Consider the following 13509-nt stretch of genomic DNA (forward strand, 5'->3'; position numbering starts at 1 on the left):
CAGAGACACAGGAAAATTCATGCAAATATTCCAGGGTTATACCCATATAAACACAGGACACAATATTGAAAGCTTTAACAGAAACTGAAATTAACATTCTACCAAGAGTGCAATATATCATTCAGGATGATTTTTACTGTCTTCAGTGGGTTCATGATTTTGTCAGAATACAGACACGGATTAGGCTGCATATTTAATGAGCTATATAGTTTTTGGTTTATTACAGCCAGTTTTTCCTACAGACTATTGTCCAAACAGTAACACATCTTCACACATACTCACTTATTTATGGAAATGAAAGTAAGATCAGGAAAATAATTTTTTAGGTTGCTTTTAGTGGTAAAAATGCAGATATATCCATCAGAATGTTTTGTGAGAATATGTCATTTACATAAATATTACAACGACTGGGGGCTCCAGAATGGGAATGGCCAGTGAGAGGGAACAGAATAATTTGTGAACATACAGGTTTAAATTCCTGAACACCCACACTTGCCAGGTTTGCCTCAAAATTGAAATGTTGGATCTTCTTAGCTGAATTTTTTTTTCCTTGTAAAGTGGGTTGAACTTGAGGCTTCACTCCAATGCAGGACAAAAGCAAATGCCAAGCATTAGTTTTGTGGCTGTTTTCTTTTTGTTGTTGTTTTCCCAAAACCAGAATTCCTGTTTTCCAGCCAGCCCTACCTAAGCGAGTAAAACTGATAGCAGAATTGACACCTTCATCTTTTTATGTGCATAAGCTTTCTGATTTCATAACACATTATTTAGTTGGAAAGTATTTCTACCTGATTTGATCACTGTAACTCATGATTTACTAGTCAACTACATTTCCAAATAGCCAAATATTTTCTTAGCACTAATGTAGACTATGATACAGCTGTCTGAGTTATCCTCAAATTAGCCTTTTACACCACACGCTCTTTAACTGCTGGAGGGAAATTTTCTTTGACATGCTTACCTATGAAATCTCTGTCCGGCAATTGCCAGTTAGCAAGTACTTTCATTCTGTCCCCAAACTTCAATTTCTATGCCACAGATCCTACAGTAAATGGAGGAGATGAGGCAAGGACAAGCTTGAAGCACAGGCTGTTTCATGCCGTGATTACAGATAATGTCGATCCAGTACTATATTGCCCAGACAAGTACTGCCAGCCCGTGTGACAGAAATGTGCTGACCTGTGCAAAGACAAGTTAAGTGCTCAGCAAAATGGATTATTGCAGAGTTAGAAAGTGATGGGTTGAAGGCATGTGCTTCAATGTGTTTCCAAAGTGCTAGCTGTGAATATTTTTAAATGATGCGTGGATAGTTTAGATCTAAGCCTAAGCGCTGTCTAAGCACCTACACAGTTTTGCTTACCAAGTGGCTCTTAGAAATGGCCAGTGAAGACTTGGAGAGTTATGCTAAATAGAGAGCAGTAAAGCTACATGATATTCTATAGCACTTTCCTCTGTTTTTAATTCCAAACCTATTTCTATGTCTGGCATTAGAACCGAGCCCCAGTGAGACTACTGGCCATGAACCCCTTCCATCCAGATCTTAGTGTTAAGTCTCATTCAAAGGTTTTTGTCTTTCATAACCTGGGGAGAAGGATCCTCTTTGAAGATGAGAATCTCAATGAGAATTCTCATATGGGCAAATACGAGAATCTCAGGACAACAGGTGATTTCGCGAATTTTTCACAACATCGAGATGAAATCTTATTGGACAACCTTAGGTGACTTCTATACCATTAAACTACAACGTGAACCTCAGCCAAGGTTCAGCCCTTAACTTGAAACCCAAACCCTGATTTAAAGCTGATCTTGACCCACATCTGGTCACCATCTTCTGAGTTCACATGCTGAAAAAACTCAAGCTGTTTTTGTTCTTTGTAAAGGTGATGTGCTCCTGTTTGAAAAGTGAAGAAGAGAGTGATTTCATTTTATTATTATAGGAACTTACATTTATATAGTATGTTTTTGTCCCAAAAGATCCTAAAGTGCTCTAGAAAGCATACAAAGGGATCTCTTAATCCACTTCTGAAATACAACACTTAATGCGATACCATATAGCAGTTTAGGAGAGGATGTATGCCAGAAGTCTTTAATGACCACAGACAGACAGGACCTTGGTTTTAAATTTCACCCCAAACACAGTAGCTCCATTGGCATGGTCTCTTAAACTCCAGGCTAGGTCGGCAGTTCAATTCTGACTCCAAAGAAAGATTGCCACCTACTAAATCATGGATGCCAGTTCAGCAGTGCCGGTGCATTCCACAGAGCCCTTCTGCTCAAGACCTCCTTGGCCACAAATACCCTCTAAGCTGTAAGATATGATATGCCTACACTGGAAAGTGTAAGAAGGAGTGGCAAAGTGGGAAAGAGTATCAGAGAAAAAATGCTTGCCACCCAATCTACATTTTATTCTTGCCAGACCGCAGTCAACCTGCCAGATCTACTTTCAGTTATCTTGTTTATAAAAATCCCAGAAAGAAACTTGCTTAAAACACAATACCACTGAGGCATAAAAGTCAAGCTGTTAGCAAATAAAGTTTAATCAATAAATTACATTAATTCACATATTGATCACATCATCTACTTTAAAAATAAGCACAACAGCCCCTCTGGTAATATAAAGCATGAACAAGAAGAGTATACATTTCATATGGTACCTGAATTATCTCTCTCCCCAGAAATCCTAGATTCATCCAATAACCCTGGCAATTCACTGAGACTGTCTTCATAGAGTGCATCTGCAAAAATAATTTCCTCAATCACCATGCATATTTTGATGAACTCTAAAGAACTCTTTAGGCATTGTGATGCAACTCTGACTTAGGTCCTTAGTATTTTTTAATTACCAGTCTTTGAAAAAATATGCAGAGATGAAAAACAATCCATAGAATATTTATAGTCTATGTGAATACAAGTCCTATCACTGAATTATTACAAAAAGCAAAAAAGAGAACTGTCATAAGGGCAGATGAGGAGCCCAGCAAACAAGGCCAAAATATGTTTCAAACAACAAGAGTTACATTTGCTAGACCTGAAGGCTAAGTCTTCCAAGACTGACTAGCAAAGTGGGAAGTCTCATTTTTGGTATGTCGAACTAGATATGCCTCTAATTTTTGCTAGAGTTTTTCAATTCAAATTGAATTTTCTTGAAATTTCAAATTCAATTTTCTTGAATTTGGCACTCTAAATTGCAAATTTTATTTGAATGTTTTAGCTGGAAAGTGAAGTAAAAGAAAACAATGAGTTATTTTTGTGGATCATATCTGTGATAAGAAAGTGGAAGGAACAAATAAATCTGAACATTTTCTGCAAATTTTGAACTCAGCCATTTTCATTTTCCTAGTAGATGACCATGAGGATAATAAAGGAATCAGGTCCACTTGATGAAACTGGAAGGCTATGACCACAATATCAGGCTAAGGCAGCTGCAGAGGAAGAGACCCAAGCGAGAAGCAGGAATAACGCTGGAATCTGAGAGCTAATGAATTTAGTCTAATTTAATTCCCTTCAAATTGATTGTATATTTTTCCTGTAAAGTAATTTCAGAAGAGCTTAACTTGGCCCAGAAAAAAAAACGAATACAGCACTAAAATAGGAGAAACAGAATCAAGTCAGCTTTTTCTTTGGTAAAAAATGCAAAACCTTATTGTACCATTAAGGTACACAATCCAATTACTAAAATATGTAAAATTGAAATAATAAACATGTAGTTTGATTAGACGAGGATATAAAAGTTGTGGTAGTAAAGTCAACGTTTGAATCAATCATATTTATGAAAATTAAACTAGCAGAGCATGCATATATTACTTAAGCAGGCAAGCATTACCAAAGTATTCAACATTTATTATGGAGAATAATGGAAGTTTTGTTTTCGTTTAAAATGATATCACATAAAACATGAGCTCTATCACCTTTTCGGTGCTAAGTAAGTGAATTTAGTGTCAAATGACTCCAGTAATTTTCATTTTTTACTATTTACCATCATAGAAACTTTCAGGATATTATTTTTGGTGCTGCAGAGCATTAAAATGATCACAATTTTATCCAAGCAAACAATGACTAACATTTTTGCACTCAGAAAGTGCAAGAGAAGGTCCACTGTGCCAGACTGCCTAACTTGTGCTGAACACAGCAATGTTGTTCCTGAGCTATGAATGTCTGTTTCAATGAGAGAATGTTTCTAAGTGAAACTGTTCGGATTTCAGCCCTGAAGCTTTCTCACTTTCCAGACTTTGGCCTCCACTGGTTGCAATAGAAAAAGGAAATGCAAAATCAAAATTTCAGGTTTGGCTTTGCATTCCATTTGGAAAATGCGTTCATAAAAATATATATTTAGAATCTGAATGAACCAAAACAGATGGAGTGTGAATAATTTCCCCCCATGCGTTCACATTTCTATCCCAAGATTGTTTCATACACAAAAGCAAAGGGTCATATATTATGTAAATGTTAATAAGAAAAAAATGCAGTATCAAGTCTAAGAACCCATCATGTGTAACAACACCTTGAGGGCCACTGTCAATTGCTGAAAGAAAAAAAAGGTGGCTGCTGCCTAGGGATGCATATTTGCTCTATTTATGGCCCTTCTGCTTCCTTTATTAGCCCAAATTGACACATTTTCCTTGATCTCTTTCTCCTGCTCCAGAGATCCATTCAAAGGTTATTTTCCCGATGAGGAAGCAAGTCTTTATGCAGATTTGTTATCCTGAGTTTAGCAACTGTAAGGCTAATTCATCCCTCTACTTGCAGGGGAGACATCTGCTCATCTGCTGACCACCTCAGACTTTTTTTTTCAACCCTTCGCCATAGCCTCTGGCAACAGATTTGTGTCTCCTGTCTTCCTATCGGGCAAGTTAGGCTATCTCCTCTAAACCCTGAACAGCGATGCCCAATTGCTCGAGGGTTTAAAACAGTTAAAAGGGACATGTTTTTTCTTTCTTCTTAGTAGCTGCTATTAGCCTTATCCTCATGTTTCAGTGAGTTTTCTCCCAGCAGGGAAACTGCCTGCTGCAGGGTGCTTTGTTGCTTTCATAAATCTCTAATTAGGTCCCTATCTGATTTAACAAGAAGTCAGTCCTGTCCCCAGTCATCTTGAAAGCTTTACAAATCTTTGCTTTTTGAAGATCCCAGTGAGAAAACAGCTTCCCACCTATCCCACAGCAAATCTTTTCTATTTGCTTTGAAGGTATTTCCTAATGCCCTAATCTCCTATCTAAATAAAATCAGAGCAATTAAATAGGAAGACATTGTGACATACATTTCCATGCTCAAAGAATGTCTGTCCAGTGGTTGGGAACGGTTCCTCATTGAGGGTAAGGCCCTGAACTTGCAATACTAGGGTTCATAAAACAGTTACAGCTCCACTAGTGCTTTGGCAGTGTCAAGATATTATTTGAATATCAGAACCTTTCTTTCTGTTTTTAAAGGTTAATTTATTCTATTTTTTAAAATTTAAAATTTTAATATTTTAAATTTTGGTCATTCCTTGCTTAGGAGGTACAAGAATAAAATGGAACAAGTAGCTGTTTAAAACCTGGAAACAGTCTGGAAATTGAGATCAGTAGAATACAAGCATTGATTGTGTGTGTGTGCTTGAGTTCCCCCCCGGGCTTTTAAAAGGAAATGTAACATTTCCAGAGTCTGAAGAGATTATTTCTGTACATATAACACAAGTGGGATAAGAACAAGAAGTTTCCCTGACAGCAAAAACTGAAGTAGCAATACGCATGTTTACCTCCCTAAAACTTACATGACCACTTTTGTCCCCAAGGGAAGTCCATCCCAACTCAGTGGTTGCCCATGAGGCACAACTTCTTATGCAGCTTTCAGCTCAAATGTCAGGGACCAGAACAGATTAATACTTCTTTCATGAAATCATATAAAGCACCTTGTGAGAGGTGCTGAGTGCCCTCATCTCACAGGATCAGGTCCATAGAAAACTAGAAAAATGTGTACAAAACACCAAGAGTTCAGGAAAGCAGACTGGGAAAATACCACACTGTGCTTTCCTTGTTGTCACACCCTTCTCTCCACATCCATCACTTACTGCGGTCCATGACAGGAGGCAGAGCTATAGTCAGACCCAATGTGGTGTTTTTTCATTCTTACACAAGACCACAATTCAAAGGGAACTACTTTGCATGAATTGTGTCCCTGCAACTACATGAACAGTCATTCACACAGGAAATAAATCACAGCATTTATATGAACTGTCAGATTTCTGAGGTGTAAACTTTGAATTTAAAAAATTTCTTGTCCAATCAATTCTACAAGCTTGGCTGAGTCTAAACAGGGAGGAAGGAAGAGCTGGAGACACGGCTGAGAATATAATTCATGTCAGGAAGAACTTCAGCTCTTGACACCACTGAGAAGATAGACCCAGAAATAGCTTTTATTGCTATGACATAGTAGTAAATGCCAAAATCCATCAGGAACGCACCTGCATCTCACATCTAGCTATCATTGGGTATCAGTACTACAAATCATTAGTAAAAAAAGGAAAAAAAATTAAAAAGGAAAAAAAAAAAAGAAAAAAAAAGGCAGCGCCCAAATCCTAAAGGACAAATGTATTGAACAGTAATTATTGCATCTTTACAAGGCCAAAGCCCCTGTTTAATACAGAATACAAAGAAGACAAAGACCCAGGGATGCTGTCGCACAGCCTGTAGTGATCCTGACTTTGAAACCCAGTAGCTGGGTGACTGAGCTAGAATAGGTTGTTAAAAGCCTTCACAAGGATGAATTTATCACTTTTCCTCATGAACTGTTTGATGATCAATTACTGTCGCTGCCATCGAACAACAATTTTATTTACCTCACTTGAATTCCTCTGTGTTGCATTGGACTGGAGGGGATTGTAGCTCACCCCTCTGCTGGGCTGGAGGGCCTGCCAGTCTTGGACATTTTCTCCTTGGGCAGGTCTCCCCATCATAACCAGATCACTCTTAACTTCCTCTTTGGAAACCCAGCTGACTTGTCCTTCCTGAGCATTGCCCTTTAGGTGTGCTTTCCACACACCGAGGCCATACCTGTGCAGCAGGATTCTGCTGGGACAGACGGGCTGGGGACAGAGGTGCCTTTGGCCGATGTAGTGGTGCTGGCAGAAGCTCCAGTGTAGGTGATGCTCCAGCACTGGAGTTATGCTTCTGCTGGTGTAATCTGTCACACTAAGGCTGTCCAAAGCACGTCTTTGCCTGTGACAGTGCATGCATGTGATGAACACTTTCCAGGTTGTTGTTTTTACCAGTATCATTAATACATGCCCAGCAGAGCTGGCCAAAACCCTCCTGAAACTTTTTCCAGGATCACATCCAGCTTTCTTATGTGCGCATCTCTCTAAATATCAAAGCTAGCCACCTTATCCTAAAAGTAACACCGAAACATCACCAGTGCTAAAGAGGAGCGTGAGGATATTGATGTGCAAATGAGCAGTCTGGCTGAAATCTCAGGTTAATTCTAATTTAAAAGCCACTTGATATAGAAGTTGTCGGACACAGCAGGGCACTTCGGAGCTTGGTTTTGCATGTCAATACACAGCATGCTCCATCCTTAAAGGGATATAGTAACTGAGGAAGGAACGTAAGGTAGCAAGCAACTCTTTTGGGGAGGGTCTCTACGAAAATGAGACTTGATTTGGGATGGTGTAAGGTCTGTGGGTAATGACACTAGAAAATTTCTGCATATTGAACATGCAGACTGACAGTGCAATAACAATGAGGTTTGTCACCTGGACTGTTTCGGAAGCACCTCAGGTGCATTGCAAGGGGCTCACCCATGTGCAAGTCACCCTTTTGATCTCAATCAGAAGAAACAAGCAAAGCATAAGGCCAGCTCATCAGCACACTAAAGGCTCAGGAATGCTGTAGACATATTCACACATCACAGCTACACTGAAGTCATGTGTGACGGTGACGAGCTGCAAAGCAGGGGTTGGGGAATACACCCATTCATGATCCCACATAAAAAAGCTCTATGAATGCTCAAAGAAAACGAGCAATCTGTTAAAATGTATTGGGCCTGTTAAAAAACTTGCATTCCACATTAAGGTGATAACAGAAAACAGTGACATTTCTGCTGCCTGGCTCTTACCTCCTGTTAGGTACATTGTATTACTTCCAAGCAGTGACAAACAAAATTGAACATTTCTCCAAAGGTCACATCTATCTCAGTTTTTATTTTCTCATTTGGTTCAGTGTATTAGGGTCTTGTTATTTATTCTATTTCACCTGTTCAGTGAAGTAAATCATTCCTCCTCTGGATAGAAACCAAACATTATTTATAGAGTTGAGTGAATATTTCACAGCAAATAGCCTGTCCAGTCAATTCAAATTTTCTTTCTGTTCATTATTTGTTTATGATCAGCTTGCTATTTGTTATCTCAAATTAGGGATAGTAGTTCAGCCAAGATCAATAGGAAGTTTAGGCTGCCAAGCACAAAATCATTGTACTTCAACAACTTAGAGCAAATGAAATTATTTCCAGTTGAATTTGAAGTACATTCTTCTGCCAGTTATCAGAAAAGCCTCCAGGCAGGACACTGCCACTACATTCAGGGTGGCATGGTGAGGTTTGCATTTCCCCTTGATTATGACTATCACAGCTCACTGGGCTATGCTATCAGGGGAAACAGATATAGACAGACTAATTTGTAGCACCCGGTACAGATTCAGACATAAGCCATTTCCCACAGTTAAAAAAAAAAAAAAAAAAAAAAAAAAGTGTTAACTTAACAGCTAAAGCCACTGCATGCTAGGGTGATTTTCCAACTTAGAGCCCTAGCTACATTCACTGTGGCTGCTTTTATGCAGCCTGTTTGGGCACCAGCACAGATCTTTCGACTAGAACCTGACTTTTTTTTTTTTTTTTTCCTGGTTCTGGTTAAAGCATGAATAGAACAAGAAAGCGTTCTTTTAGAAGTGATGGTTTCACGGAGGACTCGAGGACCTGTGCAGTTGTGTAGGCAGAATGCTGCATTGAAGCCACGGGTTTCTGACCTTGCCACAGGGTAGAGCAGCATGAAGACATCTCTTCCCACAGACCTAGGTGTGCCTGGGTATCTGTGGGAAACGCCTTGGTTGAGAACATGATGAGAACAACCAGGGCTCTAACCCCTGTCCCTCCCAAGAGAAGCTCAGCTTTTGGGAATTATGTCAACATGTGCTTTTGGGTTAGGAAAATAGCAGGCAACATCTTCCATTTGGAGTAAAACATCTTCCCCACCTTGTTATTGTGGAAAACCAAAAAAATCCTTGGAGACACAAGATGGACTTGGGGAGACATGCTTTGAGAAACTGAAAAATAAATATATACCACATACAAAATGTTACAGCATTTTCACCCTGTCATTTTTAGACCAAGCCACAGCCTAGCTTCAATAGCCATATGTGACATTCAGCAACAGCGCCGGTCGTTGGACACGAAAAGGGGATCTTTTATTGGTACATCAGAATATTTAAGTTCATCTGTTTTTCATCTATAGGCAAGACATATGACCAAAATGGTACTGAACCCACCTGTAATATGGCTATTGACAGCACAGAGCGCCGCCTGAAAGGACATGCAGTAGATACATAATGGTGGCAAGCAGGGACTTCTCTTCCACCTTCAGGATCTCACGGAGAGTTCTTCCACATGCCTGAGGCCATAAGGGATGACAGAACGATGCTCAGCACAGCAATATCTGCAAAAGCCAACAACAGGTTCTTCTTGTTTGCCTCTTCATATGTGGAAAGGTTGAATAGGGTAGTTTCCTGATTGTGACCCTGAAGTTTCTGACTTCTAGTTATTTAATATTTGGCCATATTTCATCAACAAATGTACAGATCTTCACTCAACTTTCAAGCTGAGACAATTTGAGACAGGTTTTTTTTTTTTTTTCATTTTTGAGACATTTTGAGTCGTACAGTAATACAATTCAGAAGTCAAGTTCACCCTTCATGTTAACTATTTCTTGCAAAAATTATTAATTTTCATTATCTGATCAGATTTTTATAAAATTCCTGATAGATTTTGTAAACTGAAGAGCCTTATTCCAATCTGAATTGCACCCAAACAATTAGATACATGTGAGAAAAAGTTATGTCCTACCAAAATAAATGGAAAAATTTCCATTAACTCCAGAAGCACTCAGATTTTTTGAGTTGCTTAAGGTAGAATCATGCCCAAGTGGCACAACCCAAGTCGAAGAAGGAAAGAGGTATGCATGTTTCAAATACACCCATAGCAGTTTTTTGACTTTGTATTCATAAAAACACAGTACTTCTCAGGTCTGCCCTACAACACAGCTGATTAATATGCCTAATGTTATGACATTTTTTCCCATAGAGATAAGAAAGTCCATGAGAAGTGGATTTTCTTTCAATATCATATGCTTTTAGCAAATACTTTGGCAATATTCTTTTAGTACAGTACAATTTGTTAGCCTTTATGGCATGCAGTAAATTAGTAAGACCTACACACTGATTTTTATTACTTTAGGTAGAAAGATCACAGCCTTCTCAACGTAACTGAGCATCTGTAAATTACTGTTAACAACTACATGAGAGAGAAGGAAGTGGAAAAGTCACCTCTACAATAATGATTGTTTTCTATTCTTCCTTTGTGGGTTTTGGGAAGGGAAGCTTTCAAATAAAATGAATAAATAAAATGAAGGGGACACTAATGGGTTGGAAGCCCTGTATCCCTACCAGGGCTGCTGAAGACTTTGTAGCTCACCATCAAAGGAATTCTTTGCAACTAGCAGGATTGCCAGCCATTATGTTGTTACAATACATTTTTCATGAATGTGAATGTATTTTGAAATCTTTAAAAATCCAGAGTCATAAAAACAAGCCCCCGCAGAGAACAGATTTTAAATAATTACTGTATCTTGTTTCCACAATAATAACCTGGTTATCTCCATTAAAATACAAAGCTAGCTGAGTGCTGCAACTTGTATTAGAAAAGTAACTGATTTATATTTAGGCCAGTATCAGAGAATTTACAATATGCAGAATATGGTCATGAGCATGACATTTCACCAAGCAGAAGATACATTCCAGTTTGGATCTCACTTTGGATGTTATAAGGAGAATCCCCATAGAAGCCTATGAGCGTGCTTGGATACAAAACCAGCATGGTAAGAAGATCAGCCCCACACTGCTGGAAGGCTAAGGCTTGTAATCTCACACTCCTCTGATGTGACACAGACAGATTTCAGATGTTACAACAAATAGATGTTTCCCATGGCAGAGAAAAATCAGCTCCTCTGAATGGACATTCAAGAAATGTCTACATCACCAGCAGAATAGGTACAAGTCTGGAAAGCTAAACAGTTGGTTTTGAGGAGCTGGTGTCCACACTCTGTGTATTTTACATCTGGAGTTTTCTCCAGACCAGCTGCAGGCTGGGTCTGTGATCAGGAGGCCCATGAGTAAGTCAGGGTGCACGAGACAGACCTGGAACATGATCCTGCAGCTTTGCTTCATCTGAAGGAAAACCCACTCCTGCACTCTGGGATCACTCTGCAATGTGAATCTAAGTATGGTAAATAGGTAAGGTCAAAACATAGACTGTAAAGCAGGTTCATGCTCTGGACTGGATCGCTGGTTTAGATGTAGCCTTGGAGGCTGATATTGATGCAGCTGGTTTTGAATGAGAAGAGAGAGGACAGTTGATGCTCATTTAGTCAAAAAGCCAATTCAGGGAGCTGGAGCAAGGCACAAGATGTGAAAACAAGAGTGAATGTGGCAACATAAAATCCAGCCTCGTCAATGCCTTATATATAGTCTATTGCTGCTCTTCAAACTGACTACACAGCATGCGTAACAGCTGTGTGAGTAGTAGAGGTTGCAAAAGTACAAGAAAATGGGAGTGCAGTTCAGATTGAGCAGAAGAGCTGAGGGAGAAAAAACATGCTGGGTAACAAGGAAAAGGAAAGGAAAAGAAAATAAAAACATTGGTTGTGGCAGAATCATACGCTGCTTTTAGGGATGATAGTGGCACGTCTTTGTGGATCACGGACGTGCACATTTAGGTGTGATGGAAGAAGCCAGAAGAAGACCATGTTGCACACCGACTGTGGGAGGAAGCAACTGAGAGATTATTATTATCATTATTTTTACAGACTGAGATCTAGAGGCAACCAGCAAAGTCTGTCAGAGAGGGAGAAATGAGAACCAGCAGTAAGAGACACAAAAAAAGGGATGGCTCATGTAGACTATATTGAAGAGGCGTCTTTGTCCACCTTGGAGGTGACTTGAAGCAGTATGAGCAGATACAGACACCTAAGAAGTGGCTGAAGACAGAAGAGGGCTCCAGAAAGCTCAGAAAGATGTGGGTATTTGGGTACTGTTGGACACGTGGGATGTGTGAAGCCAGGCAGGTCGCTGAACCCACTGCTGCCCTTGGTTGGACGCCGGAGGTTGGTGGGAGTTGCACTGAAAAGGAAGGTGGCAGTAGCTGTAGAGCTCATGGGCAGAGCAGCACAATGGAGGATTTCCCACCCTGGTTCACAGCTTTGTTCCTCCAAGTTCCACTTCTTGCCCTTAGCCATACTCAGCACCCAGAGCACCAGAAAAGCAAGCCCTCCAGTGCTTTGCAATGCATGTTGAGTAGACATGGTCTAAAGGGGCTAGAGATAAAATAAATCTCTGCCTGCTATTTATATCCTTAAACGTAAGATTTTATTACAGCTTGCTGGATAGCTACATATTTTACCAAGCCTTTTAAAATAATTCCAAGAATTTGACACACTGGTCTCCAAGAAGAGAGCAAAGAATTCCAAAAGGTGTTTTACATGCTGTGAAATTGCAGGTTCTCTCCTTTGTTCTAAATTTACTAGTAATTAATTTCCTCTAGCAATCCCATATTTGAATCTTGGCACTATAAAACTGAGGGGCTGAACACAAGCCTTCAAAGGCAGACGGCTGATGGAATAACGCAGAGTGCCCTGTAATAATGTAGATTTTATTTTTTGAGGAAGTGTTTGGGTAATGTTCTTATCATAGCCTAAGTGAAAAACTAGCATCTGGCTGGTGAAATAAATAAATGAAAACCGAACAGGGATTTTCAGGGAAGAGTTTATAACTATATTTAGCCTGCCTGAGAGAATGATATGTATTTTCCTCAGTCCTGTCTTCCACCCTATTTTTTCAGGCACAAAGATACTAACCTATGTTTACTTTTCAAGCAAAAGGGGTCACAAAATGGAAAGAGTGTAATCAGTGAAGAAACACTCATAAGACAGAACTGCACAATTAACTTTACTGTGTCCAACACTGGTATTGTCTTTAAAACACACATACCTATGTTCTACCCCTAACTATATACCTGTCACCCCAAAGTTTGTGGGATCATTAATGCACAAAGAATCTAGCCTATAATTTTTAAGGCCTCCAGCTGCAGCAGGTTTGCTCTCACACTAGTTTCAGCAATACTTCATGTTATTTTCCATCCCTTTTGGTGGCTTTATCCACATCAGAAAAAAAAAAAAAGTTGCATTTTTGCTGCTATCTTGATTCAGAAGAATGTCAAACC

The sequence above is a fragment of the Cygnus atratus genome, chromosome 2, assembly GCF_013377495.2.
Source record: "Cygnus atratus isolate AKBS03 ecotype Queensland, Australia chromosome 2, CAtr_DNAZoo_HiC_assembly, whole genome shotgun sequence".
NCBI lineage: Eukaryota > Metazoa > Chordata > Aves > Anseriformes > Anatidae > Cygnus > Cygnus atratus.